The sequence below is a fragment of the Equus przewalskii genome, unplaced genomic scaffold, assembly GCF_037783145.1.
Source record: "Equus przewalskii isolate Varuska unplaced genomic scaffold, EquPr2 ChrUn-13, whole genome shotgun sequence".
NCBI lineage: Eukaryota > Metazoa > Chordata > Mammalia > Perissodactyla > Equidae > Equus > Equus przewalskii.
Window position 1 is genome coordinate 3,767,054 of NW_027228750.1, and position 26,460 is coordinate 3,793,513.

Sequence of the window (26,460 nt, forward strand, 5' to 3'; positions counted from 1 at the left end):
AATCTGATGTAAATACTGTAAAGCTACCCCTCCTCAATATTGCCTCCATTTTCCATTTTCTTCTATTCGTAATTCTAAATCTTCTTTTGATATCAAATGCTCCCAAATATTTCAGAATCTTCCCTTGGCTTCTCTCTCTCCACTGGTCAATCATTCTAAACTATGGGTTTTATGCAGAAGGAACAAGAGCCCCTCCCTCTGAACTTCTTGCAAGTCACAATTCTCTTTCCACCTCATTTTCAACTTCACCAAAGTCCTCCTCTTTCTCCCACATGCTCCTTTTGGGTTCTTCCTTCTGCTTCCCTATAATCATTAACCTGGGAGGCCCTTTCCTCTGGTAGGGCCTTTCCTATCGTCCTAAGGTTACCCTAGACACCTATCATCAGATTCACAAACTTTCACCGTTCTGTGCCTGTGGCCACCCTACCTCAATTGCCCCAAGTCTGCAGCTGGTCAAAATGTTGAAACTGGAATTCTTCTCTCGTGCTAGGGTCCAGTGACGCTTGTTAGATGTGAGCTGGGATAACAGTGAACAGGGCCAACTGAGGGGCCTGGAAGAAGAAGAAGAAGCATGTGCTCAGGGTGGCTTATCAGAATCTGAGTTTACCTGGTTGCCATACCTGGGAAATAGGAGTGTTGTATAAACACAAGCCGTTCCTCACTCCATGATATAGAGTTCCTTATGGGCAAAGGTTCCAAAATATAGGGCAGTCCCACAAAGACAGGCCCTCAGACAGATCGGCAAAGACAAACTTTCTTGGCAGATATAGATCTCTGGCTAGTTGGATATTGGATCAGCAAATATTTATTGAGCAACAGTCTGCCTGAAGCAGTCTGCTAGGCCACTGAGAGGCATCCAAGTTAACTCAGATTCTTCTCTTTCCTCGGGAAATAAATATCCTCGTTTCTCATGACTCACATCAAATGCAAGTATGAACATATAAACCAGCTTTGGTTCAATTTCTGTTGTGAGGACCAAGAAGTTATTTTTTAAAGTCAGTTTAATAAGGTATTCAAACCCCTAAACATCAACATGAGAAGTCCCGGAAAGGGGACGTCACCCTGGCTCACTAGCAGAGGTGTTCGCTACTGATTGACCTCGTGGCCAAGATGATCATCCTAAGAAAGAGAAGGGTTGGCTCGGTCCACATCAATCCTAGATATACAAATTGGTTAAAGTTCACCTAGGTTACAAACCCTGACATATTCTTTCAAAGATTTCCTTTAATCCTGGGGTGACTCAACTCTGACACCTCAGAGGACCAAACAGAGCTAATTGTCCGTGCTGGGAGGAGGCCCCAGCAGTGAACAAGGCAGGGACCCTGTCTGTTCTGTATCCCCGATGGTCCAGTACCTAACACATAACTGACCCTTAATAAATAGTGGTGAATATTTGATTGCATTAAACATTAAAGTGACATTCTAATAAATATAATATTTTGAGATGCATAAAATCACTTTATAAGTTATAAATTTAATTTCATACGTGCACCTGTGACGTCTTAAATTGCTATCATCTTCTAAAGAAAGGTCTGATATAAAAGAACTTAGCACAGTACCTGGCACAGGATAGGCCCTCACTAAATAATTGTCTTCATACTCTATTTTCTTCCCTGAGAAAAAAGACCCTCCTTTGAATGTATATGAGTAATTCTCCTGCTCTTATCTCATGGGTAATATCTTTCATTGGGTTGGTCTTCACAGTGCCATCAAAAAGCTGGTCTCCTTTCTTCTCCTACCAGAAATGGCAACTGAGAGTTTGAACTTGATCTGTTGTCAGGTTCAGAGGTAGAGGATCCCAAAGTCAAACGCTTACATGAGCCAGGCAGGCAATAAAATAGATCAAGATAGAGTCTACAATGGAGAGGGGTGGGGCCTGTAGTGGATTCAAGAATACATTCCCTATCTAGGCTATCCTAGGTTTTGTGTGTGTGTGTTTTAAGCAATACTGTACTATCAAGTACTGTACAATACAAAAGCCACCTCTACATCCTGTGCTCCTGTCATACTAAAAATCGTTGCAGTTCCCTTGAAAAGTCTTCTCTGGGCCCTTACACAGGCAACGTGCTCTGCTTGTACACCCCCCCCCCCCCCCACCTCATACCCCCTTCATGGGCCAGCTCCTATTTGTCCTCCATGATTCATCTCAGCTGCCACCTGCTCCAGGGACCTTCTCTGATTCTCAAGGCGGAGTAGGGGACTCTATATGGTTCTCCTAGACCACTTGCTGGTTTACTCGTATCTATCACCTACTGTACTGTATGTTCCTTGAAGGCAAAGGCTTACCTTGTTGATCACAGTACTTGGCATAGAGTAAGTTTTCAATAAATATCTGTAGAATGAATGAAAGAATGCTTAAATGAATAAATGAGGGTGGCCCCTTTTCTCATTCCACAATCTAATCTCATCCTACCTATAGGCATAAGATAAAGTGAAAAAAGTACAAGGTACACAATGAGTGAATGCTCATTGGTTCACTTGGGAGCACAATTAACACAAGTAGAAAGGGAGTGAGGAAATGTCCCTTGGTAAAGCTGACTTCAGCCCAGAAAGAGCAGAACAACAGGATACGATGTGTTCATACCTGAAGGAAGCCACTATTCATAGTCTAAAACTGTCAGGACTGCTGAAAAACTGCCCAATAATTAGAAGATGCCCTGTGGATCTTGGAATCTAAACACCCATGTGTCTTTGTAAAAGTCATGGCTCCTTCTGGTCATTTCAGTAAAATGTACGTCATTTCTTAGCTGCAATTATTACCCTAATACATCCAGAAGGAGGAGTAGTCCTCCAACATCAGCCTGAAGGGAGCAAACATGTTTGCTTATTACCAATGACTCTACTACTTGTATAGCCTGTTGTCAAAAGAAACAATGAGAAATAATCAGTGCTGTCAACTCCAGCTTCCTATGCAGCAAAGAGGACCTGTTTTGGTTCCAAAATAGTTTATATTAAATGGTCCCAGTTTGGGCTGGGAGAAAGGAAAGGAGGCCATCTAGATCTGGTTCCATCTCTCTGTGTGTCCACCCATTCAGATTTCCGTGCATTGGAATGTCATTCTGGATCTTCTTCATTCTAATGGCTCATGCTGAAATGCAACCCCAAAACTTATTTTTAACAGAGATCAGTTGCCGATGTAATAAACTCCCACTATGCTTGGATAACACTTCATTTCAAATTAAATGGTAAAAGGTGTTTCCGTTTTCAAATCTCCCTAGCTGGGAAACAGAGCCGTATTTTCATCTGTAACTTTTCCTTAAGTCAGAGTGTAACTCCCTTCCCTCTGCTCTGAGTCATGTGAGTCTGGCGTATTTTTCAGTTGACACCGCCAGGAAAACAGAGAGTTACGAAAGCATTTAAGAAAGAAGTTTTTATTCATTTGTTATACCATGAAGTTAACTGGCAGCCTTACTGAGTTGTTCACCTCAGTTTCTGTGATATCTGAGTTAGGAGGTGGCAGGAAGTAGGTAATGGGAGGAAATGATTGTTGCTAGGTCTTGGTCACACCGGGGACTGATTTTCCCCCAACTTCTACTCCTCATGACACATGACAAATTTATCTGTTTTTGTTTTTTTTTTTTAAACAGACCCCTAGAGAAGATACAGACACAGAGATCCATGGAACAAAATAGAAAGTCCAGAAATAGACTCACGCAAATACAGCCATTTGATCTTTGACAAAGTGTAAACACAGGTCAGTGGAGGAAAGATGTTTTTTCCAACTAATTGGTATTGGAACAATTGGTCATCCATAGGAAAGGAAATAAACCTCGATATGAAGCTCACACCTTATATAAAGATTAACTCAAAATGGATCATAGGTCTAAATGAGAAACAAAATTATAGAGAATTTAGAAGAAACATAGGAGGAACCCTTGTGACCTGGTGTTAGGCAAAGAGTTCTTAGAAAGGACAGCAAACGAATGATCCATAAAAGAAAAAAATTGATAAATTGAACTTCATCAAATTTAAAAACTTTTTTCTCCCAGAGATACTGCCATGATAATGAAGGCACAAGATATGGACTAGGAGAATACATTTGAAAACTACATACACAACAAAGGACTTGTATCCAGAATATATAAAGAACTCTCAAACTCAATAATAAGAAAATAAATGACACAATTAAAAAATGAGTAAGGGACTTCAACAGACACTTCACCAAATAGGACATAAGGATGACAAGCACATGAAAAGATAGTTAATATCATTAGCCATTAAGAAAATACAAATTAAAAACACAATAAGATACCACTACTTACATACTTATTTGAATGGTTAAAATAAAAAAGTACTGACAATACCAAGTGCTGACAAGTATACGGAACAGCTAGAACTCTCATATGTTTCTGACGGGAATGTAAAATGGTAAAGCCACTCTGGAAAATGGTTTGGTAATTTCTTATAAAGTTAAATATATATTTGACCCCTAGCAATCCCACTCATAGGTATATAGCCTGAAGAAATGAAAACTTGATTTACACAAAAATCTCTATGTGAATGTTCACAGCAGTTTTATTTGTGATAGTCAAAATCTGGACACCACTCCAAAGTTCTTCAACAGGTGAATGGGTAAACAAACTGTGGTACATCCATACCATAGAATACTACGCAACGATGAAAAGGAACAAACTATTGATACACACAACTTGAATGAATCTTGAAGACATTATGCTGAGTGACAGAACCCAGCTTCAAAAGGCTACACACTATGCAGTTCCATTTATTTGGCATTCCCAAAAATGACCAAGCTATAATGGTGGAGAACAGATGAGTGGTTGCCAGGGGTTTTGAGTGAGGTGAGGGTGACTACAAAGGGATAGCATGATGTAGGTTTTTGAGATGGTGGAACTGTTCCATGTCCTGATTTTGGTGAGGTTTTCATGAATCTATATATGCATTAAATTTCATAGAACTTTTCACCAAAAGTAAAGTGTTACCATAGATAATTTTTAAAATAAAGAAACCCAAGATATTGATTATAATGAAAATATAATCAAGTTACCAGGTTTCTCAGAGATAATATATTCTGCGTTACTTTATTGGAAAATATAAGTATTATGTAATCAAATAGTGTCTTTTTTAAAAGACTTTTTAAAGAGCAGTTTAAGTTCACAGAAAAATTGAGAGGAAGGTACAAAGATTTCCCATTTACCCCCTTCCCCTACACACATAGTCTCCCCCATTATCAACATCTGCCACAAGAGTGGTGCATTTGTTGCAGTTGGTGAACCTACATTGTAACATCATTATCATCAAGTCCCTAGTTTACATTACGGCTCACTCTTGGCGTTGCATGTTCTATGAGTTTGGACAAATGTATCCATCATTATAATATCATTATATCAAACAAATTTTTTTGAGGAAGTTTAGCTCTGAGCTAACATCGGCCACCAAGCCTCTTTTTTTTTTTTTTTTTTTTTTGCTGAGGAAGACTGGCCCTGAACTAACATCCATGCCCATCTTCCTCTACTTTATACGTGGGACACCTGCCACAGCATGGCTTGACAAGCGGTGCATAGGTCCACACCCAGGATCTGAACTGGTGAACCCCGGGCTGCTGAAGTGGAACATACAAACTTAACTGCTGGGTCACTAGGCCAGGCCCCAAAATATTTTCACCACCCTAAAACTTCTCTGTGTTCTGGCTCTTCATCCCTCCTTCACGCCCACAATCCCACCAACCCCTGGCAACCACTGATCTTTTTTACTGTCTCCATAGTTTTGCCTTTTCAAAATGTCATATATTGGAATCATACAGTATGTAGGCTTTTCAGATTGGCTTCTTTCCCTTAGTAACATGCATTTAAGGTTCCTCCATGTCTTTTCATGGCTTGATAGCTCATTTCTTTTTAGCATTGAATAATATTCCATTGTCTGGATGTAACACAGTTTGTTTATCCATCACCTACTGAAGGACAACTTGGTTGCTTCCAAGTTTTGGCAATTATGAATAAAGCTGCTACAAACATCTGGTTACAGGTTTTTGCGTGGATATAAGGTTTACAACTCCTTTGGGTAAATACCAAGGAGGGCAATTGCTGGATCGTATGGTAAGGGTATGTTGAGTTTTATAAGAAAACACCAAACTGTCTTCCAAAGGGGCCATAGCATTTTGTATTCTCACCAGCAATGATTGAGAGTTCTTGCTGCTCCGTATCCTCTCCAGCATTTGATGTTGTCAGTGTTTTGGATTTTGGCCATTCTCATAGGTGTGTAGTGGTATCTTATTGTTGTTTTAATTTGTATTTCCCTGAGGATGTGTGAGGTACAGCATCTTCTCATATGCTTATTTGCCATCTGTACGGCAGTGGTGAGGTATCTGTTCAGGTCTTTGCCCATTTTCTAATCAGTTTTTTTGTTTTCTTATTGTTGATTTTTAGGAGTTCTTTGTATATTTTGGCTAACAGTCCTTTAGCAGATGTGTCTTTTGCAAATATTTTCTCCCAGTCTGTGGCTTGTGTTCTCATTTGCTTGACATTGTCTTTTGCAGAGCAGAAGGTTTTAGTTTTAACGAAGTCCAGTTTATCCATTAGTTCTTTCATAGATTGTGTCTTTGTTATTGTATCTAAAACGTCATCACTCTACCCAAGGTCATCCAAATTTTCTCTTATGCTATCTTCTAGGAGTTTTACAGTTTTGCACTTTATATTCAGGTCTGTGATCCATTTTGAGTTAGTTTTTGCGAAGAACATAAGAACTATGTCTGATTCATCTTTTTGCATGTGGATGTCCAGTTGTTCCAGCACCATTTGTTGAAGATACTATCTTTATTCCATTGTATTGCCTTTACTCTTTTGTCAAAGATCAATTAAATGTACTTACGGGGGTCTATTTCTGAGCTCTCCATTCTGTTCCATTGGTCTATTTATGTATTCTTTTGTCAATAGCACACTATCTTGATTACTGTAGCTCTATAGTAAGTCTTGAAATCAGGTAGTGTCAGTCTTTCAACTTTGTTCTTCTCCTTCAATATTGTCTTAGCTATTCTAGGAACTTTAGAATCAGTTTTTCAAAATCCACAAATGACTTGCTGGGATTTTGATGGGTTTGTATTTAATCAAGTCGGGAAGAACTGACATCCTGACAATATTGAGTCTTCCTATCCATGAACATAGAATATCTCTCCATTTATTTAGTTCTTTGGTTTTGTTCACCAGGATTTTGTAGTTTTCCTCATATAGATCTTGTACCTAAGTATTTCATTTTTAGGGGTGCTAATGTAAATGGCATTGTGTTTTTAATTTCAAATTCCACTTGCTCATTGCTGATATATAGGAAAATCATTGGCTTTTATATATTAACTTTTTATCCTGCAAACTTGCTATAATTGCTTATTAGATGCAGGAGGTTTTTTGTTGATTCTTTCAGATTTTTTACATAGAGGATCATGTCATCTGAGAACAAAGAGTTTTATTTTTCCTTCCCAATCTGTATATATTTTATTTCTTTTTCTTGCCTTATTGCATTAGCAAGAACTTCCAGTATAATGTTGAAAAGGAGGGGTGGAAGTGGTGACTGGAGACATCCTTGCCTTTCCCTGATCTTAGTGGGAAAGCTTCAAGTTTCTCACCATTAAAGATAACATTAGCTGTAGGTTTTTTGTAGATATTCTTTATCAAGTTGAGGAAGATCCCCTCTATTCCTAGTTTACTGAGAGTTTTTATCATGAATGGGTGTTGAATTTTGTCAAATGCTTTTTCTGCTTCTATTGATATAATTACGTGGTTGTTCTTTTTTAGCATCTTGATGTGATAAATTACAGTAACTGTGTTTTGAATGTTGAATCAGCCTCGCATTCCTAGGATACTTGGTCTTGGTGTATAATTCTTTCTAAGCATTGTGAGATTTGATTCGCTAATATTTTGTTGAGGGTTTTTGCATCTATATTCATAAGAGATATTGCCCTTTAGTTTTCTTTTCTTGTAATGTCTTTGTCTGGTTTGGGTATTTGGGTAGTGCTGGCCTCATAGAATGAGTTAGGAAGTATTCCCCCTGCTTCTATTCTCTGAAAGAGATTGTAGAGTTGGTACAACTTCTTCCTTAAATGTTCAATTGAAAATTTACCACTGAGGGGCCAGCCTGATGGCACAGCAGTTAAGTTCACACATTCTGCTTCGGTGGCCCTGGGTTCATCAGTTTGGATCCTGGGTGCGGACATGGCACCAGTTGGCAAGCCATGCTGTAGCAGACGTCTCACATATAAAGTAGAGGAAGATAGGCACGGATGTTAGCTCAGGGCCAGTCTTCCTCAGCAAAAAGAAGAGGATTGGCAGCAGATGTTAGCTCAGGGCTAATCTTCCTCAAAAAAAAAAAAGAAAAGAAAAGAAAAGTTCCCAGTGAACCCATCTGGGCCTAGTGCTTTCTGTTTTGGAAGGTTATTAATTATTGATTCAACTTTTTAAATAGATATAGTCCTATTCAGATTGTCTATTTCTTCTTGTGTGAGTTTTGGCAAATTGTGTCTTTTAAGAATGTGTCCATTTCATCTAGGTGATCAAATTTGTGGGCATAGATTGTTCACAGTGTTCCTTTATTATTATTTTAATATCCATAGGACCTGTAGCAATATCCTGTCTTTCATTTCCGATACTAGTAATTTGTGTCCTCTCTCTTTTTTTTTAGTTAGCTTGGCTGGAGGCTTATCAATTTTATTGATCTTTTCAAAGAACCAGTTTTGGTTTTGTTAATTTTCTCTGTTGATTCCCTGTCTTCAATTTCATTGATTTCTGCTCTAATTCTTATTATTTCTTTTCTTCTGCTTACTTTGGATTTAATTTGATCTTCTTTTCTTGTTTCTTAAGGTGGAAACTTAGATGATGGATTTTAGATCTTTTTTCTTTTCTAATGTATGCATTCAATGCTATAAATTTCCTTCTAAACACTGCTTTCACAAATTTCATGAATTTTGATGTTTTGTTTTACTTTTCATTTAGTTCAAAATATTTTTAAATTTCTCTTGAGATTTCTTCTTTGACCCATGTATTATTTAGAAGTGTGTTGTTTAATCTCTATGTAGTTTGGGATTTTTCCAGTTATCTTTCTGTTACTAATTTTGAGTTTAATTCCACTGTGGTCTGACAGCAGATATTATATGATTTATATTATTTTAAATTTGTTAAAGTGTGTTTTATGGCCCAGAATGTGGTCTATCTTGGTGAATGTTCTGTGTGAGCTTAAGAAGAATGTGTATTCTACTGTTTTTGGATGAAGTAATCTATAGATATCAATTATATACAGTATTGATGGTGTTGTTGAGTTCAACTATGGTCCTTACTGATTTTCTGCTCACTGGATCTGTCCATTTCTGATAGAGAGGAATTGATGTTTACAGCTATGATAGTGGATTCATCTATTTCTCCTTGCAATTCTATTAGTTTTTGCCTCACATAGTTTGACTCTCTGTTGTTAGGTACATACATGTTAAGGATTGTTATGTCTTCTTGAAGAATCGATTCCTTTATCCTTATGTTATATCCTTCTTCATCCCTGATAACTTTCCTTGCTTTGAAGTCTGCTCTGTCTGAAATGAATATAGTTACTCCTGTTTTCTTTTGATTGGTGTTGGCATGGTATATTTTTCTCCATCCATTTACTTTTGTGTGTGTGTGTGTGTGTGTGTGAGGAAGATTTGCCCTGAGCTAACATCTGTTGCCAATCTTCCTCTTTTTGCTTGAGGAAGATTGTCGCTGAGCTAACATCTTTTGCCAGTCTTCCTCTATTTTACGTGGGATGCTGCCACAGCGTGGCTTGACAAGCGGTGCTAGGTCTATGCCTGGGATCTGAACCTGCAAACCCCGGGCCGCCGATGCAGAGAAGATGAACTTAACCACTATGCCACAGGGCTGGCCCCTCTGTCCATTTACTTTCAATCTTTATATTTAAAGTATGTTTCTTAGAGACAATATATAGTTGGGTCTTGTTTCTTGATCCACTCTGACAATCTCTGTCTTTTAATTGGTGAATTTAGACCATTGACATTCAAAGTGATTATTGATATAGTTGGATTCATATCTACCATATTTGTTATGGTTTTCTCTTTGTTGCCATTGCTCTTTGTTTTTATTTTTATCTTCTATTCTTTTTCTGCCTTTTGTGGTTTTAATTGAGTATTTTCACATGATTCCATTTTCCCTCCTTTCTTAGCATATCAGTTAAACTTATTTTTAAATTTTTTTAGTGGTTGCCCTAGTGTTTGTAATGTACATTTACAACTAATCCAAGTCTACTTTCAAATAGAGTGATACCACTTCACGGGGGGTGTGAGTCCCTTATAATAACAAAATAAGCTTAATTCCTTCCTCCTCTCCCCTCCCACCACTTGTATCATGCTATCATTCATTTCACATATATATAAGCATACATAAGTATATATGTCTAATACACATTAGCATACATAGTTGAATACATTATTGCTATTATTATTCTGAACAAACTTTTCTGTCAGATGAATTAAGAATAAGAAAAAGAAAAGTTTTTATTTTATCTTCACTATTTCTTCTTCAATGCTCTTGTTTCCTTTATGTAGATCTGAGTTTCTAACCCACATTATTTTCCTCTCTAAAGCACTTATTTTAACATTTCTTGCAAGGCAAACCTACTGGCAACGTATTCTCTCAATTTTTGTTTGTCTGAGATAGTCTTTCTTTCTCCTTCACTTTTGAAGGATAATTTCACAGGGTACAGAATACTATGTTGGTAGTTTTTATTCTCTCAACACTTTAAATATTTCACTCCACCCTTTTCTTGCTTGCATCATTTCTGAGAAGCTGGATATAATTCTTATCTTTGTTCCTCTACAGGTAGGTGTGTTTTTCCTTCTTTCAGGATTTTTTAAATCTTTGATAGTCTGTAATTTGAATATGATATGCCTAGGTTTAGTTTTGTTGGCATTTATTCTGGTTGGTGTTCTCTGAGCTTCCTGGATCTACGGTGTGGTACTACAATTTATTTGGGAAAATTCTGTGATTATTGTTTCAAATATTTCTTTTGTTTCTTTCTCTGTTTCTTCTCCTTCTGGTATGCTCATTACATATATGTTACACCTTTTGTAGTTGTCCCACAGTCCTTAGATATTTTGTTCTGTTTCTTACAATTTTGTTCTCTTTGCTTCTCAGTTTGGAAGGTTTCTGGTGAGATAGCCTCTAGCTCAGAGATTCTTTCCTCGGCCGTGTCCAGTCTGCTAATAAGCCCATCAAAGGCATTCTTCATTTATCTTCCAGTGGTTTTTATTTCTACTATTTCTTTTTGGTTCTTAGGATTTCCATCTCTCTGCTTACATTGCCCATCTGTTCTTGTATGCTGCTACTTTACCCACGAGAGCCCTTAGCATGTTAATCGTAGTTGTTTTAAAATACATAGCTGATAATTCCAACATGACTGCCATGTCTAATTCAAATTGTGTTTTTTGCCTTTTCACATGCCTTGCAATTTTTTCTTGATAGTCAGACATAATGTGCTGGGTAAAAGGAACTGCTGTGAATAAACCTTTAGTAATGTGGTCATGAGGCATGGGGGAAGGGAAACATCCTATAGTCCTATGACTAGGGTTCAGTCTTGAGTGAGCCTATGCCTCTGGACTGTGAACTTCACTATGGTTTCTCTGGTTTTTCCTCCCACCTGAGGTGGGAAAGGTTGGCTAGAGTGAGCTGGCAATGGCTATTCTCCTTCTCCTCCAGGGAAGACTAGAGCTGGCTGGAGTTGGACATTTCCCTTCTCCCAGATTAGTTAGGCTCTGGCAATACCCCAGCAGGTTAGGTTTTGGTTAACAAGTTTCTGCTGAGGACAGGCCTTGTTAAAAAGAACAGATTGCTCTGGTGTATTTAAAAATGGTTCCTTTCCCCGCCTCTGCAGGAAGCACAAGGACTTTGTTTTTTTTTCCTGATATTTACTGTGAGGATCTGGTAGAGAACCTGGAGGTAAATCTCACAAAAGTGTAGAGGACCCCTGTGACTGGGTCCCTGGAGTTTTTAACTCTTCAGAGTTGTCTGCACCGAGCCTCCAGCAATTCATCCATTATAGTTCTGGTTTTCCTACCCTGGTGCTGGTTCCCATGATGGGTCTATTTCCACTTCTCTGCTCTGGTGGGTTGTGACTTCCTGTATTCGCCTGTCTGTATCTTCAATCTGTGGGGTAGTGGTCTGCCCTGTGTCATCTCCTCTCTTATGAATCTAATGAGAGTTGTTGATTTTCCAGTTTGTTCAGCGTTTTACTTGTTGTTCAGATGGAGTGGCAACTTCCAAGCTCCTTACACGTGCAACTAGAGACCAGAAAACCAATAGGGTCTGTTTTGAATTCTCATTGTTAGATCTCAAATATTGCTAATTATTAAAATGCTAATAATAATTTTAAACTTTAAAATCAAACAGCTAACAAGTCAGATTTAAATAATTAAATATAAGTGAAAGATCAAGAGGGTCATTCTAGATATGCAAATGTTCCACTAAAGCCTTGGAGAATAGCCTTCATGAATGATACATTTTAATAAACAGATATCCTGGAAATTTTTAAGAGTATGCAGCAGAAAGGAGGAGGGGGGAGAAAAAAACTACACCATGAAGCTAACAGTTGTTATTTTTGGATGGTGGAATGATTGTGGGGTTATGTTCTTTTTGTGAATTTGTTTTTATACATTTTCTACAATAAGTATATGCTATTTTTAACCAGAAAAAGGTGTAAAGGCTACAAATGCTATCTAAAATAAAATAAAATGAACTCATTTCTTGATGCTTCTTTTGTATTTGCTTTCCAGTTTTGCCAACATTATTCTGCCTAATTAGAAACAGATCCAATCTTACAACACAAATGTTCGAAAGCAGGAAAATATTATTAGCACAACTGTAAAGTATGCTTCTGTGTTGGGTTTCTTTGTTAAGATGTATCATGCTGAGGCAGGAAATATATAAACAGAAAAAGAAACAAAAATATATGTAGGTCAGAGGCAGTCAGAGAACATTCATAAATCATTTCATGGTACACGTCTATCTTTTCAAGGTAGCTACACAATTTCAAGGGCAAATGTTTAACAGAAATATTTGAAACTACATTGGGAAATTTTAAAAGAATCTTCAGACTATACAACCAAACTCATTGCCCTCCTGCATGGTACAAGTCCTGTGCTGGATCAAAAATGAAAAGATCTATTGATTCCATATTCCTCCCTTAGATAAAGTTAGAGAGTCAAGGCCAAGGTATAAATAGGGGTCTCGTCAGCCCTGCACTGACCCCGCTGGGCCGGCCCAGAGAGGCATTGATGCCAGGAAGCCTGGGAGGGAAGGCTGAGGGCACACCCAGGAGGTGAGTGCTGAGAGAGCGAGCAGGGAGGGGCGTCCTACGGGCTGGGCACAGGCCCGGAGACACAGCCAGAGCCTGTGGTCAGAGCAGTCCACCTGAAGGACACCAGACTAGTTTGGAGAGGTTACACGAGGTGTTGAATTCAAGGCTAAGGTATTTTTATTTTTCCTTGTAGGCTCCTGGGGTGAGTGATCTTAAAATGACCATTGGATCATGTCACTCTCCTGCTTAAAACTCTTAAACGGAATTGCGTTGTTAGGATAAGTTCCAAAGTCTTTTCCTGTGCCTCCATGACCTGTGTGACCTGATTCCTGCTTACTTTTCAACTCTCATCTCCCACTACTCTTCTCCCCCATTCCTATCAAGTTTTAGCCCCAATAACCTTTTTTTAAAAAAATTTTTCTAAAAGCACCAAGCTAGAAAGGATGGTTTATTTGATAAATGTTACTCTAAAAACTGGCTCTTCATCCTGACAAAAATTAAGCTTTCTTCACCATATCTCACACCATATTTTTAATGTAAAATAAATTCAATTTTTTAAATCTTGAAGTAAATCGTAAGAGAATATATGTATACTCTAGGGATTGGGAAGAAATTTTCAATCAATAAAACCAGAAGCTAAATAAGAAAAGATAGATATATTTGACAACACAAACATTAAAACTGATTATGTGAATAAAAGACACCACAAAAAACTGAAAAGTAAACAATGGTTTGTGATAAAATATTTACCAGGTAAATGAAGAGAAAAGGTCACTATACGTGTCAATAAAGCGCTCTGACAAATAACAAGAAAAAGACAAATATCCCAATTGAAAATATAGGCAAAGGAACCTCTCTCTGTCTCTCTCTTTCTGTCTCTCTGACACACACACCCCAGATCAAAATGACCAATAATACAGGAAAGATGCCAGTTCACCTTCCCTTGTGGCACAGGAAAGACAAACTAAAGTCACAGAGAAGTAACATCACTTGTCACCTATCTGACTGGAAAATGTTAAAAAGAGTAGGAAATTCTGTTGCTGGCAAGGGTTTGGGGGAAATGGTACTTCTGAAACATTGCCAGGGGAAGTGTGAATCATTATTAGCCTTTTGGAAAGTAATCTGGCAACATCTATCAAAATTTTAAAAATATATCCCAGTAATCCCACCCTTGGGTACCAACCCAAAGAAATAAATAATCATATATAAGGATATCAGATACAAGCAATAGTGATGACACCATCAATAATAATAGCTAACATATATTAAACATATTTTATATGTCACATACTGTTCTAAATAGTTTACAAATATTAAGCCACTTTATGTATGTGACAACCCAATGAGATAAGTACTATTATTATTTTCATTTTTACAAATGAGCTAGAAAATATATGTACAAGGATGTTTCTGACAGCATTATTTATAATGGAGACAAAGGGACTGCCTATCAGTGGTGGAAGGGTTGAATAAAATGTGGTCATCCACATCCTACAACAGTGTACAATTGCTTAAAAGAATGATTTGGATTAGTGATTCTCAATCCTGATGACACATAGAATTACCTGGGGAGGTTCTGTAAAACCCAGATGGGTGGGCCCCACCCAAAACCAATTAAAAATGAGGGGTGTGTTAGGGTGCGAGATATTGAGTTAGATATTTGGCAGTTAACCTGGAGGGATGACCACAGCAAATTGTTAAAGATGCCAAGAAGGGTACATACTATAATGCCATTTTTTAAAACAATGATGTACTAAACCTCAATATGTGAGTGTGTATATGTACTATTCATATACTAGATAGTAAATAGTATATAGAGATAGATACACTACTATATATATATACAATATATAACATATATACTATATATTTTTACATATAATAACATGGAGAAAGCACGGAAAAATACACACACATGGTTGTTATTAGCTAAGAAATGGTGTACAAATGGCTCAGAAGTGGAGGACAAAGAAAGAGGAGACAGAGAGAGGATGGGAAGAAACTAAAAGAAAAAAAAGAGGCTTAAAGTTGTATATAATCTCGTGATAGTTATTGCAAGGAAGTGAGATTTCAGATAATTTTGCTATACTTTCCTGTGAAAAAAGCATTTTCTATAAACATGCATCATTTATAAAATCAGAAAAAACTTTCACATTATCTTTTTTTTTAAAGCCACGTTTTGCTTATGGCTTTAGCACGCACCATGGCCTTTGCGGAAACAACATTCCTCTGATTCTTTGCCTGAGTAATCCTTCCTTATCCTTGAGGCTCAGCTTACTTGTCAGTTCCTCAGAGTTCCTTTGAGATGGATCAGAATCAGTTCTCTTCATCCCACTGGATCCTGTCCCACTGTCCTTTGCTTTCAGAGCACTTATCACAGTTTGAAATCATCTGTGTGGCTGTAGGACCAAGGTCTGTCTTCCTCGCTGGAGCAGAAGCCACAAGAGGTCAGGGACAAGGTTTGTTTGACTCACCAATGAATTCCAAGTGCCTTTCCCAGTGCTGGGCACATAGAGATCTCAAGAAAAGCTCGGTAACTGCTTGAATCATTTCTCTGCGTTAACAGCTTTCCACATGTTCCTATCTGTGCTTAAATGAGATTTTGTGCTCTCTGATATCAGGGATTATGTCTTACACCTCTCATTACTCTCTTGCATGTTCAACAGATCTCTGACTGATTTGATATGTTGATAACCCTTGGTTTCCCCGGGAACATTTGCATTCTCTCTTACATCATGCCCACTGCTGCTGTCACCTTCCACTGCACTCTGGAAGAAAGAAAAATGGGTCAAATGTCCCAACCTTTCCAGAAGTTTCAGTTCTTTGGACTGCACTTCAGCTCTTTTGATGATACTTAGATGGGTCATAGTTGTTGAGTAAATTACAGGTCCTTTTGTGGGCTTCCCCCACCTCTGTCCTCCACTGGTGGAGGGGGGATGGTTTACTGGCCCCTCCTGTTATGAACTGAATTATGTCCCCGCTAAATTCATATGTTGAGTTCCTAACACCCAATACCTTAGAAAGTGACTATATTTGTTTTCAGGGCCTTTTAAGAGGTAATGAAGTTAAAATAAGGCCATTTGAGTGGGGCCCTAATCCAATCCTACTCCTTACAAGAAGAGGAAGAGACACCAAGAAGGTGTAGGCACAGAGGAAAGACCATGTGAGAACATAGCAAGAAAGTGGCCATCTGCAAGCCTGAGAGAGAGGCCTCAGAAGAAACCAACCCTGCTGACACCTTGGTCTTGGACTTCTAGCCTTCAGAATGTGAGAAACTACATTTCATTGTCCAAGCCACTCAGCCTGTGGGGTTTGTCATGGCAGCCCTAGCAGACTAAGACACCTCTGTTGAAGAACTCACTTGGATTTCCCAGAGCTAGACAGAGAGACATCTTAGTGGCTCCACTCTTTGTTGCACTCGCTACCATCAGTCAACCAGTTGCCCCAGGAAGGGGAACAACCTTTCAGCTGGCATCTTCTGAAGGGTGAGTTTCTTGCTTTTCCTGGACATGCTTCTGCTACTCCTCCCACCTCCACCAGAAGCTGGGGCAGCTTTGTCTTTCGTCTTTACTCAGGAGTTCCAACCCTAGGGCCATAGGAAGCTGACTATTCCACCACTCCACCTCCCCCTCTACGATTTTTGCTCAGGAGGTCTAGCAGGTACTTTTCAAATGAGTCTCCTGAGGATGAGTCTTTTTTTTTTTTTCTGCTTTATCTCCCCAAAACCCCCCTGTACACAGTTATACATCTTAGTTGCAGGTCCTTCTAGTTGTGGGATGTGGGACGCCGCATCAACGTGGCCTGATGAATGGCGCCATGTCCGCACCCAGGATCCGAATCCTGGGCCGCCGCAGTGGAGTGCGTGAACTTAACCACTCAGCCATGGAGCCAGCCCCTGAGGATCAGTCTTGATGACACAAAGTTCTCAATTTAGCCATGCAAATTAGGAATCTGCTAAAGTAAAAGCTTTCTTCTGAGCTTTTCCTCAGGACTTCAGGAAACCAAGAAAGCCCACAAAAGCTGCATTAGAGATAATATCCTGTCCTTCCTCTGAGAATGGTAAAACCTCTCAAAGTGCACGCTGGAGGCATCTCACCAAAACGAACACTGAGACCCCACTGCTCTGTTTTACTACAATTGTGCGGAAACCACAATATTTGTTCTTGAAACATGATTAAGAAAACAAAATGCCAAGGAAAACATGGCTTTTTACCATTGGTCTATGGCAGTTTATCATCTACTACCAATGTTTAGAAAACAAAATTCAGCCTTTTGGGCAGGCGCCCCTTCAATAAAAGTGGTCAAGGTCAAGCCGTCCAGACAAAACAACAATAACAAGAAAGAATAGAAAATAAGTGAATGAAGTTTTATACCTAAACATCAATGAGACTTTATTATTAAACATTTCCTAACAAAACAAAACAAACCTTAGTGGAACACAGTGCCAAATGACAGGTACCAATTGAAATGTCTTTTACATTTGGCTTTAATTTCTAAACTCATCAGATAAACACCGAAATTTTTTTGCTACCCAGTCTCTGCCTCAGTATCTAAGCCTCCTTGGGGTCATGGGAAAATGGAGTAAAGATAGCGACAAGTGTGATTTGCAGAACTGTAGGATACTTTTACTGTCCTCATTTTGCACAATAGCATCAGGAAAGGCAACATGATTTTTCAACCCTATTCAGAGGAAGTATAGAACAAAGCACTATTAACAAAGGACATGCAGCTTAAGTCCCCTTCTTCCACAGTCATGCCTATCACAGCCACTTCCCGATTCATTCTCTCTCATCACCATGACAACCCCTATCAGCCATAAACTGCCAGAACGCTATCAACCAAGAAGTTAACACTAAGCCTTCATTCCCAGCTCATGTGGCTTTATCTCAAATAATCATCTTGTTTCTAGCTAAATTCTTGCCATATTACAACATGGAGTAGCCAGTCATTAGTACTGGAGTGATCCAAGTGCTCCTGGACTTTTGGCACCAAGGACTGCTTAGATTCCGGTTTCGTCTTCAATATTACATAAAACCTAGGCCTCCCAGCTTAGTCTAACTATACCTCAATCATTAAATGTGGCTAAAATGATCTAAAATAAAAGACAATATTGAATGACACTGGGAAGAAAATTAATCACACAAAGGTCCTATCAAAAAGGAAATGAAAGAAATGGCATACAGGCCAACCACGTCTGCAGTACATTAGCTTGGGTGCCCAGTACAACTCAACACAACTTCTTTTGATTAACTACCTTAGAGGCTTCCTAAGCCAAAATATCTTAATATTTCATGTTAATCGAGATGACCCAGTTAAAGATGTAAGAAGCCATTGCTGTAATTACAAGGGAATTGCTGTTAGTGCTGTTGAGTCGATTCTTACTCCTAGCAACTCTGTGTACAGCAGAGTGGAACCCTGCCCGGTCTTTTTGCGCCATCCTCTCACCTTCCAGCGCTGTATCAGACAATGCTCCGCTGCTATTCATAGAGTTTTCATGGCACATTTTTAGGGGAGTGGGTAGCCATTTCCTTCTTCCTAGTCTATCTTAATCTGGAAGCTCCGATGAAATCTGTCCACCATGGGTGACCCTGCTGGTATTTGAAATGCTGCTGGCACAGCTTTCAGCATCACAGCAACCACAGTATGACAACCGACCGACAGGTGGTATGGTTCTCTGACCGGGAAACAAACCCGGGCCGCAGTGCTGAGAGTGCCAAATTTTAACCACTAGACTACTAGGGCTGGCTAACAAGAGAATTATAATAGCTTTTATTCACAGGCTGGGAACATAGTAATTATGCTTCATATAGTTTACAATCCTCAATTGGCTAAGAGCCAACTACTCCCAGAAAGGCTGCTATGTAAGGTTGATGAAAGAACACATAACTGACAAATCTGTCTGCCATTTGTAGGCCTATTAATAACTTGGTTTTAATCTCTTGATAAGTGGATTTTGCATTTTCTACTTTAAAGCCTTAAGTAAAGTCTCTCAGGATAGCTGTGCACATTTAAGTTAAGCTGTAGAACATTGATAACACTTTTCTTTATGTTAAACATGGCACCACACTGAAGAGTTGCAAACTCATGGAAGAGAAGCAAAAAGGGCCCATTTTAATGATGAGAAAGACATAGACACTTGATTGCAATACAGAGTGATAATAAGTACAATGGTAATAATTATGAGCAAGACCATTGATGGTGCTAAAGCAAATGAAATCAACATTGCCCGACAGGTTAAGGAAAACCTCCTAGAGAAGGAACATTTCGACTGAGTCTCAAAAGGTGAAAAGGATGCATGCGGGCATTTAGGAAGGGCAGGGTGCTCGGGAAAAGAAAGTAGCTGGTTGAAAGGCATGCAAGCAAGTCATGGCAGTGAAAATGGCAGAGCAAAGATCTTCCAAAATTCTCTCCTCCATAAAAATAATGAGAAAACTGGCAAAAATGGATAGAATCAACTTTTTCCAGAAATCAGGAAATTAACCAAAGGCTTGCAGCAATCCAGGGAGTATTTATTCAAGAAAACCAGCTGAATCTCAGTCAGAAGAGCAAGCTTTGTGGTGTTTCAACCTTTCCCATATTTCACTCTCCAGCTTCACAGTAGCCTTGAAAATCAACAGCCCACACTCACAGTGAAAACCAGCAGCTTGGCAGTCACCCGAGGAAGCAGAACAGGGTTGGAGCTCCTCCAAAGCTGCCTTCTCAGAGAATTATTTGATCCAGCCAGTAGACCCCTGGGAAACCTCACCTGCTGTCTATATGTGACCTGACTCAGAGCTCCCCCAGTACAGACTTTTCCCTAATGGCATTTGTCAAAACAATTACAGTCAATTGTTTAACTTCATGGCTGGCTGAAGAGGTAGATAATTGTTGGGGTAAACAGTAAACCAGCCAAAAAGCTTAAGACTAAGAGGTGGCAAATGAGACGTTCATAGGGGCTTTGGAAGCTCCTATATATTTCTAAGACTCTAGAAGGCTATCCCCATGTGTAGGGTTATGCACATTCCCAGTGCTGTACACATACTCAGGAAAGACCTGAGAAGGCCCTAAGCTGTCACAGCTGGCTGACTTAAGGCTCTGCACATGCAGGAAGTGAATGCTAAGGCAGAACTGTAAACTGTCTAGCAGTTTGTTGAAGGCATGCCCCAACACAAAACAGAGTCTCTTGGCAAAGGCTGGGAAGCATATTGGTTCCAAGTGGTTAAGAAAATCTCTGTCCAGTCATTAGCTGACCACTAAGCTAAAGAAGCAGAGACTTCAGTGGCCACACACAACAGAGAACATAAACTACAGAATTAGTTCAGAAAAGTCACTAAGAAAGCAACAATAATTATAACAAAAAGAAAGAACAACAAACCCTGGGGAGGGGAGGAATCTCATTTCCACAGTTGCCATGTTACATATTTAAGCTGTCTAGTTCTCAACAAAAAAATCATGAGACATGTAAAGAAACAAGCAATGATGGCACATACACAAGAAAAAAAGCAATCAATAGAAACTGTCCCTGAGGAAACCCAGACACTAGATGTTTTATACAAAGACTTGAAATCAGTTATCTTAAATATATTCAAAGAACTAAAGGAAAGTATGAGAACAACGTCCTATCAAATAGAGAATATCAATAAAGAAAAAGAAATTATAAAAAGGAACCAAATAGGGGCTGGCCCCGTGGCCAAGTGGTTAAGTTCGTGCGCTCCGCTGCAGGCGGCCCAGTGTTTCATTGGTTCGAATTCTGGGTGTGGACATGGCATTGTTCATCAAACCATGCTGAGGCAGCATCCCACATACCACAACTAGAAGGACCTACAACGAAGAATATACAACTATGCACCAGGGGGCTTTGGGGAGAAGAAGGAAAAAAATAAAATCTTTAAAAAAAAAAAAAAGGAACCAAATAGAAATTCTGGGGTTGAAATGTATAATAACTAAAAAGAAAAATCCACTACAGGGGATTAATATCAGATCTGTGCAGGAAAAAGAAAAAATCAGCAAACTTAAAGATAGGTCAATTGAGATCATCCAGTCTGATGAACGGAAAGAAAAAAACAATGAGAAAAAATTAGCAGAGCCTCAGAGACATGTGGGACACAGTCAAGTATACCAATAATTGCATTACAGGATTCCTAGAAGAAGAAGAGAGAGAGAAAAAGGGGCAGAAAGAACATTTGTAAAATTCCTAAATTTGATGAAAAACATTATTCTATACATCCAAGAAGCTCAATAAACTTCAGTAGGAAAAACTCAAGGAGATTCACACCTAGATATATCATAATCAAACTGCTGAAGAACTAAGACAAAGAGAGAATCTTGAAAGCCTCAAAAGAGAAGGGACTCATCACGTACAAGGAATTCTCAATAAGATTCACAGTTGACTTCTTATCAGAAGCCATGGAGGCCAGGGAGCAGGGGGATGACATTTTCTTTATTGCAGTGGTCTGAAACTGAGCCCACAATATCTCCGAGGTATGGCCGCACAAAGTGCTGAAAGGAAAAGCAACTGTCAACCAAGAATTCTATATCAAGCAATGCTATCCTTCAAATACGAAGAAATTAAGATATTCACAGATAATCAAAAACTGATAGAATTTATCACTAGCAGACTGACCCTACAAGGAATATTTAAAGGAGTTCTTCAAGCTAAAATGAAAGGACACTAGACAGTAGCTTGAATACACATAAAAAAAGAAGGAACAACAGTAAAGGTAACTAAACAGGTAAATATAAAAGAGTATAAGTGTGTATTTTTGTTTCTAACTCTTTTTTCTCCTATCTGATTTAGAAGATAACTTGATAAAGCAATAATTATAAATCTGTGTTGACGGTGACACAGCATAAAGATGTAATTTGTATGACAATAACAGCACAAAAGAGGGGGGTTAAGGAATAGAACCATATAGGAGAAAAGTTTTTGAATATTATTCAAGTTAAGTTGGCATCAATCTGAATTAGATTGGTATGAGTTAATATGTTAATTGTAATCCTCAGGGCAACCACTAAGAAAATGTCAAAAATATATAGGAAAGGAAATGACAAAGAAATTAAAAAGGTATACTAGAAAATATCTATCTAACAAAAAAGAAGGCAGTAATGGAGGAACACAGGAACAAAAAGAACATAAGATATGTAGAAAACAGATAGCAAAATGGCAAATGTAAATCCTAATTTATCAGTAATTACATCAAAAGTAAATGGATCAAGCACTCTAATTAAAAAAACAGAGATTTTCAGAATAAATTCTTTAAAAACCATGATCCAACTCTATGCTGTTTATAAGAGACACATTTTAGATTCAAAAGCATAAATGGGTTGAAAGTAAAAGGATGGAAAAAGAAACAATAACCAAAAGAGAGCTGGAGTGATATCAGACAATATTGCCAATATCAGGCAAAATACACTTTAAGATAAAAATTGTTACCAAAGACAAAAAAGGATATTTTAAAATAATAAAAGGCTCAATTCATTAAGAAGATATAACAATGTAAGCATATACACACACCTAACAACAAAAACTCAATCTAAATGAAGCAATAACTGACAGAATTCAGGGGGAAAATAGACAATTCAACAATAATAATTGAAAATCCAATACCCCACTTTTAATAATGGCTAGAACAACTAGACATAAGATCAGCAAGGAAACAGAAGACTTGATCAACACTGTAACCACGCAGACTAGCAGACGTCTACAGAACACTCACCTAACCACAGCACAACACATTCTTCTCAAGTGCGCCTGGAACATTCCCTAGGAGAGACCATAGGCATGACCATACAACAAACCTCAATAATTTTAAAAGGACAGAAGTCATGCAAAGTATGTTCTCCAATCACAATAGAATGAAGTTAGAAATCCGTAACGGTAAAACATTTGGGAAAGTCACAAATATGCACAAATTAAGCAATACTTTCCTAAATAACAAACAGGCTAAAATTGAAATCACAAGGAAAATTAGAAAATACTTTGAAATGAATGAAAATGAAAACACAAGATACCCACACTTAGGGATGCAGATGAAACAGTGGTTAGAGGGAAATTTATAGCTCTAAATGCATATTTAAAAACAAAGAAAGGTCTCGAGTAAATAACTTAAACTTCCACCTAAAGAAATCAGAAAAAGAACAGGTGCTTCACCTCTCCCAGTTCTCAGTTGCTGGGCACCAGTCTCAGAAGCTATGGCATTGGAAGTCCCTAGATGAGACGAAGCCCAGCCAGACAGTGATCCTGCTAGAGCTGGGAGAATACATGAGTAAGAACCCCGAGATAGCCACATTGACCATCTGGGATGGCAGCCAAGACAGACAGAAAATTAAACTCAGCAAAGCAGGCCCTGGTTCAGAGACTTCACCAAGCCTAGAGGAGACAAATTTCCCCTGCCAGAAGAGACTGCAGCCCCAGCTCTGTCCCCACTCCCAGCAGGTCCTGGGACACTGAATCAGTCAGCTAAACTTTATCAACCATCTACCAAAGTCAACATCCAGGGAGTAAGTTCTAATAGCATCCAGATGAGGGGATCCAATAAGAATCCAACAAATTTGCTGGCAAGCGTCAGGACTGGATTTGTCTTTTTGCTTCACGAATCAGTTAATAATTAACACGGGCTTGTGAAAATATTATATAACCTAAATACACAGAGGAAAAGCATCATTCAAGACGTGGGGCATGAGGATATTTATGAAAGGATTTACCATAAGAAAGAAGACTTAGGCAGTTTCTGCTTTCATGGTGCATATAAAATTCAAGAAAACATGGAATTGATTAAATAAAATGTGAACAACGACACTCTAAGGCAACAGACAAAGAGGTATCTGGCTGAACAGAATTAAAGAAGGAGAGTGTGAAAAATAATACTCAAAAATGAATTTAAAATAGAGTTAAAAACAGAAAGAGAAGAATCTGAATCACTAAAAGTCAAGTCAATCATGTGAACATATTTGAGCAGTCTCCTCTAATGCAAAGGAAAAGGACAAAAATATTACAATGATGAGAAAGTGATAGACACGAAGAAAAGAAAATGGACACCCAACACATGGAAAATCTGTGCACCTTGAGAAGAAATCAGAATAAACAGAACAGGATCAATAATTAAACAAAAAATAGAAGAAAGCTTTCCTTCCACGAAAAAAGACCTGAATCCAGAGAATGAAGGACTCACAGGCTCCATGCAACAGAAATGAAGAGACAAGATTAGTTAGACATGTCCAAGCAAATCTTTACAATTTATTTATTTATTTATTTACTTACTTAATTTTTTTTTAGACTGGCACCTGAGCTAACAACCATGCCAATCTTTTTTTTTTTTTCTGCTTTTTCTCCCCAAATCCCCCCAATACATAGTTGTATATTTAGTTGTGCGTCCCTTCCAGCCGTGGCATGTGGGACACCGCCCCAGCATGGCCTAACGAGCAATGCCATGTCCACACCCAGGATCCGAATTGGCAAAACCCTGGGCTGCCAAAGTGGAGTGCTCGAACTTAACCCCTCGGCCACGGGGCTGGCCCCACACATCTTTACAGTTTAAATGATAAACAAAGAATTCTACCAACATCCAGGATGGGAAAAAATAACCTAAAAAGGAGCAAAAAATGGAGTGACTTCAGATTATTCTACTGCAATAAATGACAGACTGACTTCAAGCAAGTTGACAAAGTTTGGGGAGAAAATGTTCTTATTCATCATGAAGACAGCAAAAAAATTCTCAGCTATATTAGAATTTAGAAAGCATACAACTGGATAGCCATCCTGAAAAATTTATTGAAAATCATGTAGGGGCAATTGGATTTCCACATGTAAAAGATTTAAGTTGGACCCCTACTTTACACAGTATGCAAAAATTAACTCAAAATGGATAAATTACCTAAATGGAAACACTAAAACCAGAACACTCTTAGCAAAAAACATAGGGGAAAATCTTCATGACATTGGATTTGGCAATGATTTCTTGAATACGACATCAAAAGTATAGGTGACAAAAGAAAAAATAGATCAGTTGGACTATATCAAAATTTAAAAATTTTGCATCAAAGGACATTATCAAGAAAATGAAAAGACAACCTACAGAATGGGATAAAATATTTGCAAATCATATATCTGGTAAGGAATTGATATACAGAATATATAAAGAACTACAATTAAACAACAAAAAAACCAAACAGATCAATTACAAAATGGGCAAAGGAATAGCCATTTGTCCAAAGAAGATCTACAAATAGCCAATGAGCACATGAATAGATGCTCACCATCACTCATAGTTAGGGAAATGCTAATCAAAACCACAATGAGATACCACTTCATACCCATTAGATGGCTATAATTTAAAAATCTGAAAATAACAAATGTTGACAAGGACGTAGAGAAATTGGAACCCTTGTGCATTGTTGCTAGGAATATGAAATAGTGCAGCCATTGTGAAAAATGGGATGGCAACTCCTCAAGAAATTAAACATATAATTACCATATGGTCCAGCAATTCCACTTCTGGATATATACTCAAAAGAAATCAAAGCAGAGACTCAAAAAGATATTGTACACCCATGTTCATAGCAGCATTATTCACAATAGCCAAAAGGTGAAAGCAATCCAAGTATCCATCAACAGATGAATGGATAAACAAAATGTTGTATATACATACAATGGACTATTATGCAGCCTTAGGAAGAAAGGAAATTCTGATGCATGCTACAACATGGATGAATCTTGAAGCTATTATGCCGAGTGAAATATGCCAGTCACAAAAGGACAAGTATTGTACGATTCCACTTGTACGAGTTACCCGAAGTAGTCAAATTCATAGTCAGACAGTAGAATAGTGGTTCCCAGGGGCTGGAGAGAGGAAGAATAGGGGTTTAGTGTTTAACAGATAGCGTTTCAGTTTTGGAAGATGAAAAATGTTCTTGGGATGGATGGTGGCGACGGTTCTACAAGTGTGATTGTAGTTAATACCACAGAACTGGACACTTAAACACGGTTAAAATGGCAAATTTTATGCTATGCATATTTTACCACAAGAAAAAAAACCCACAATCCATATAGGAAAAGACAGAAAATATAGAATATATAGCAAGGAAACATACAAGCCAGAAAACGTTAGTTGACAGAAGCCTAAAATATCACTTATGATAATAAACGTCAATGAGTTAAACTTCCTTATAGACTCTCAGAAAGAATACAATAATTTAAACTTTCTGCTA

The 26,460-nt window shown here is 38.3% G+C and overlaps 1 protein-coding gene across 2 annotated transcripts in view; it reads right to left on the reverse strand.

Moving 5' to 3' along the window:
- Positions 1 to 462: 462 nt before the first annotated feature.
- SLC22A15 (solute carrier family 22 member 15) overlaps positions 463 to 26,460 on the reverse strand; it is a 110,972-nt gene continuing 84,974 nt past the window's right edge. The window contains exons 13-14 of one of the 2 annotated variants that reach the window (XR_011536814.1): positions 2,287 to 2,332; positions 463 to 551 (exon numbers count right to left, since the gene is read on the reverse strand). The gene's annotated coding sequence lies outside the window, so the exon portion shown is untranslated. Of the gene's footprint in view, positions 552 to 2,286; positions 2,333 to 26,460 lie in introns of those variants that run through there. The other variant, XR_011536818.1, reaches the window with a different exon arrangement.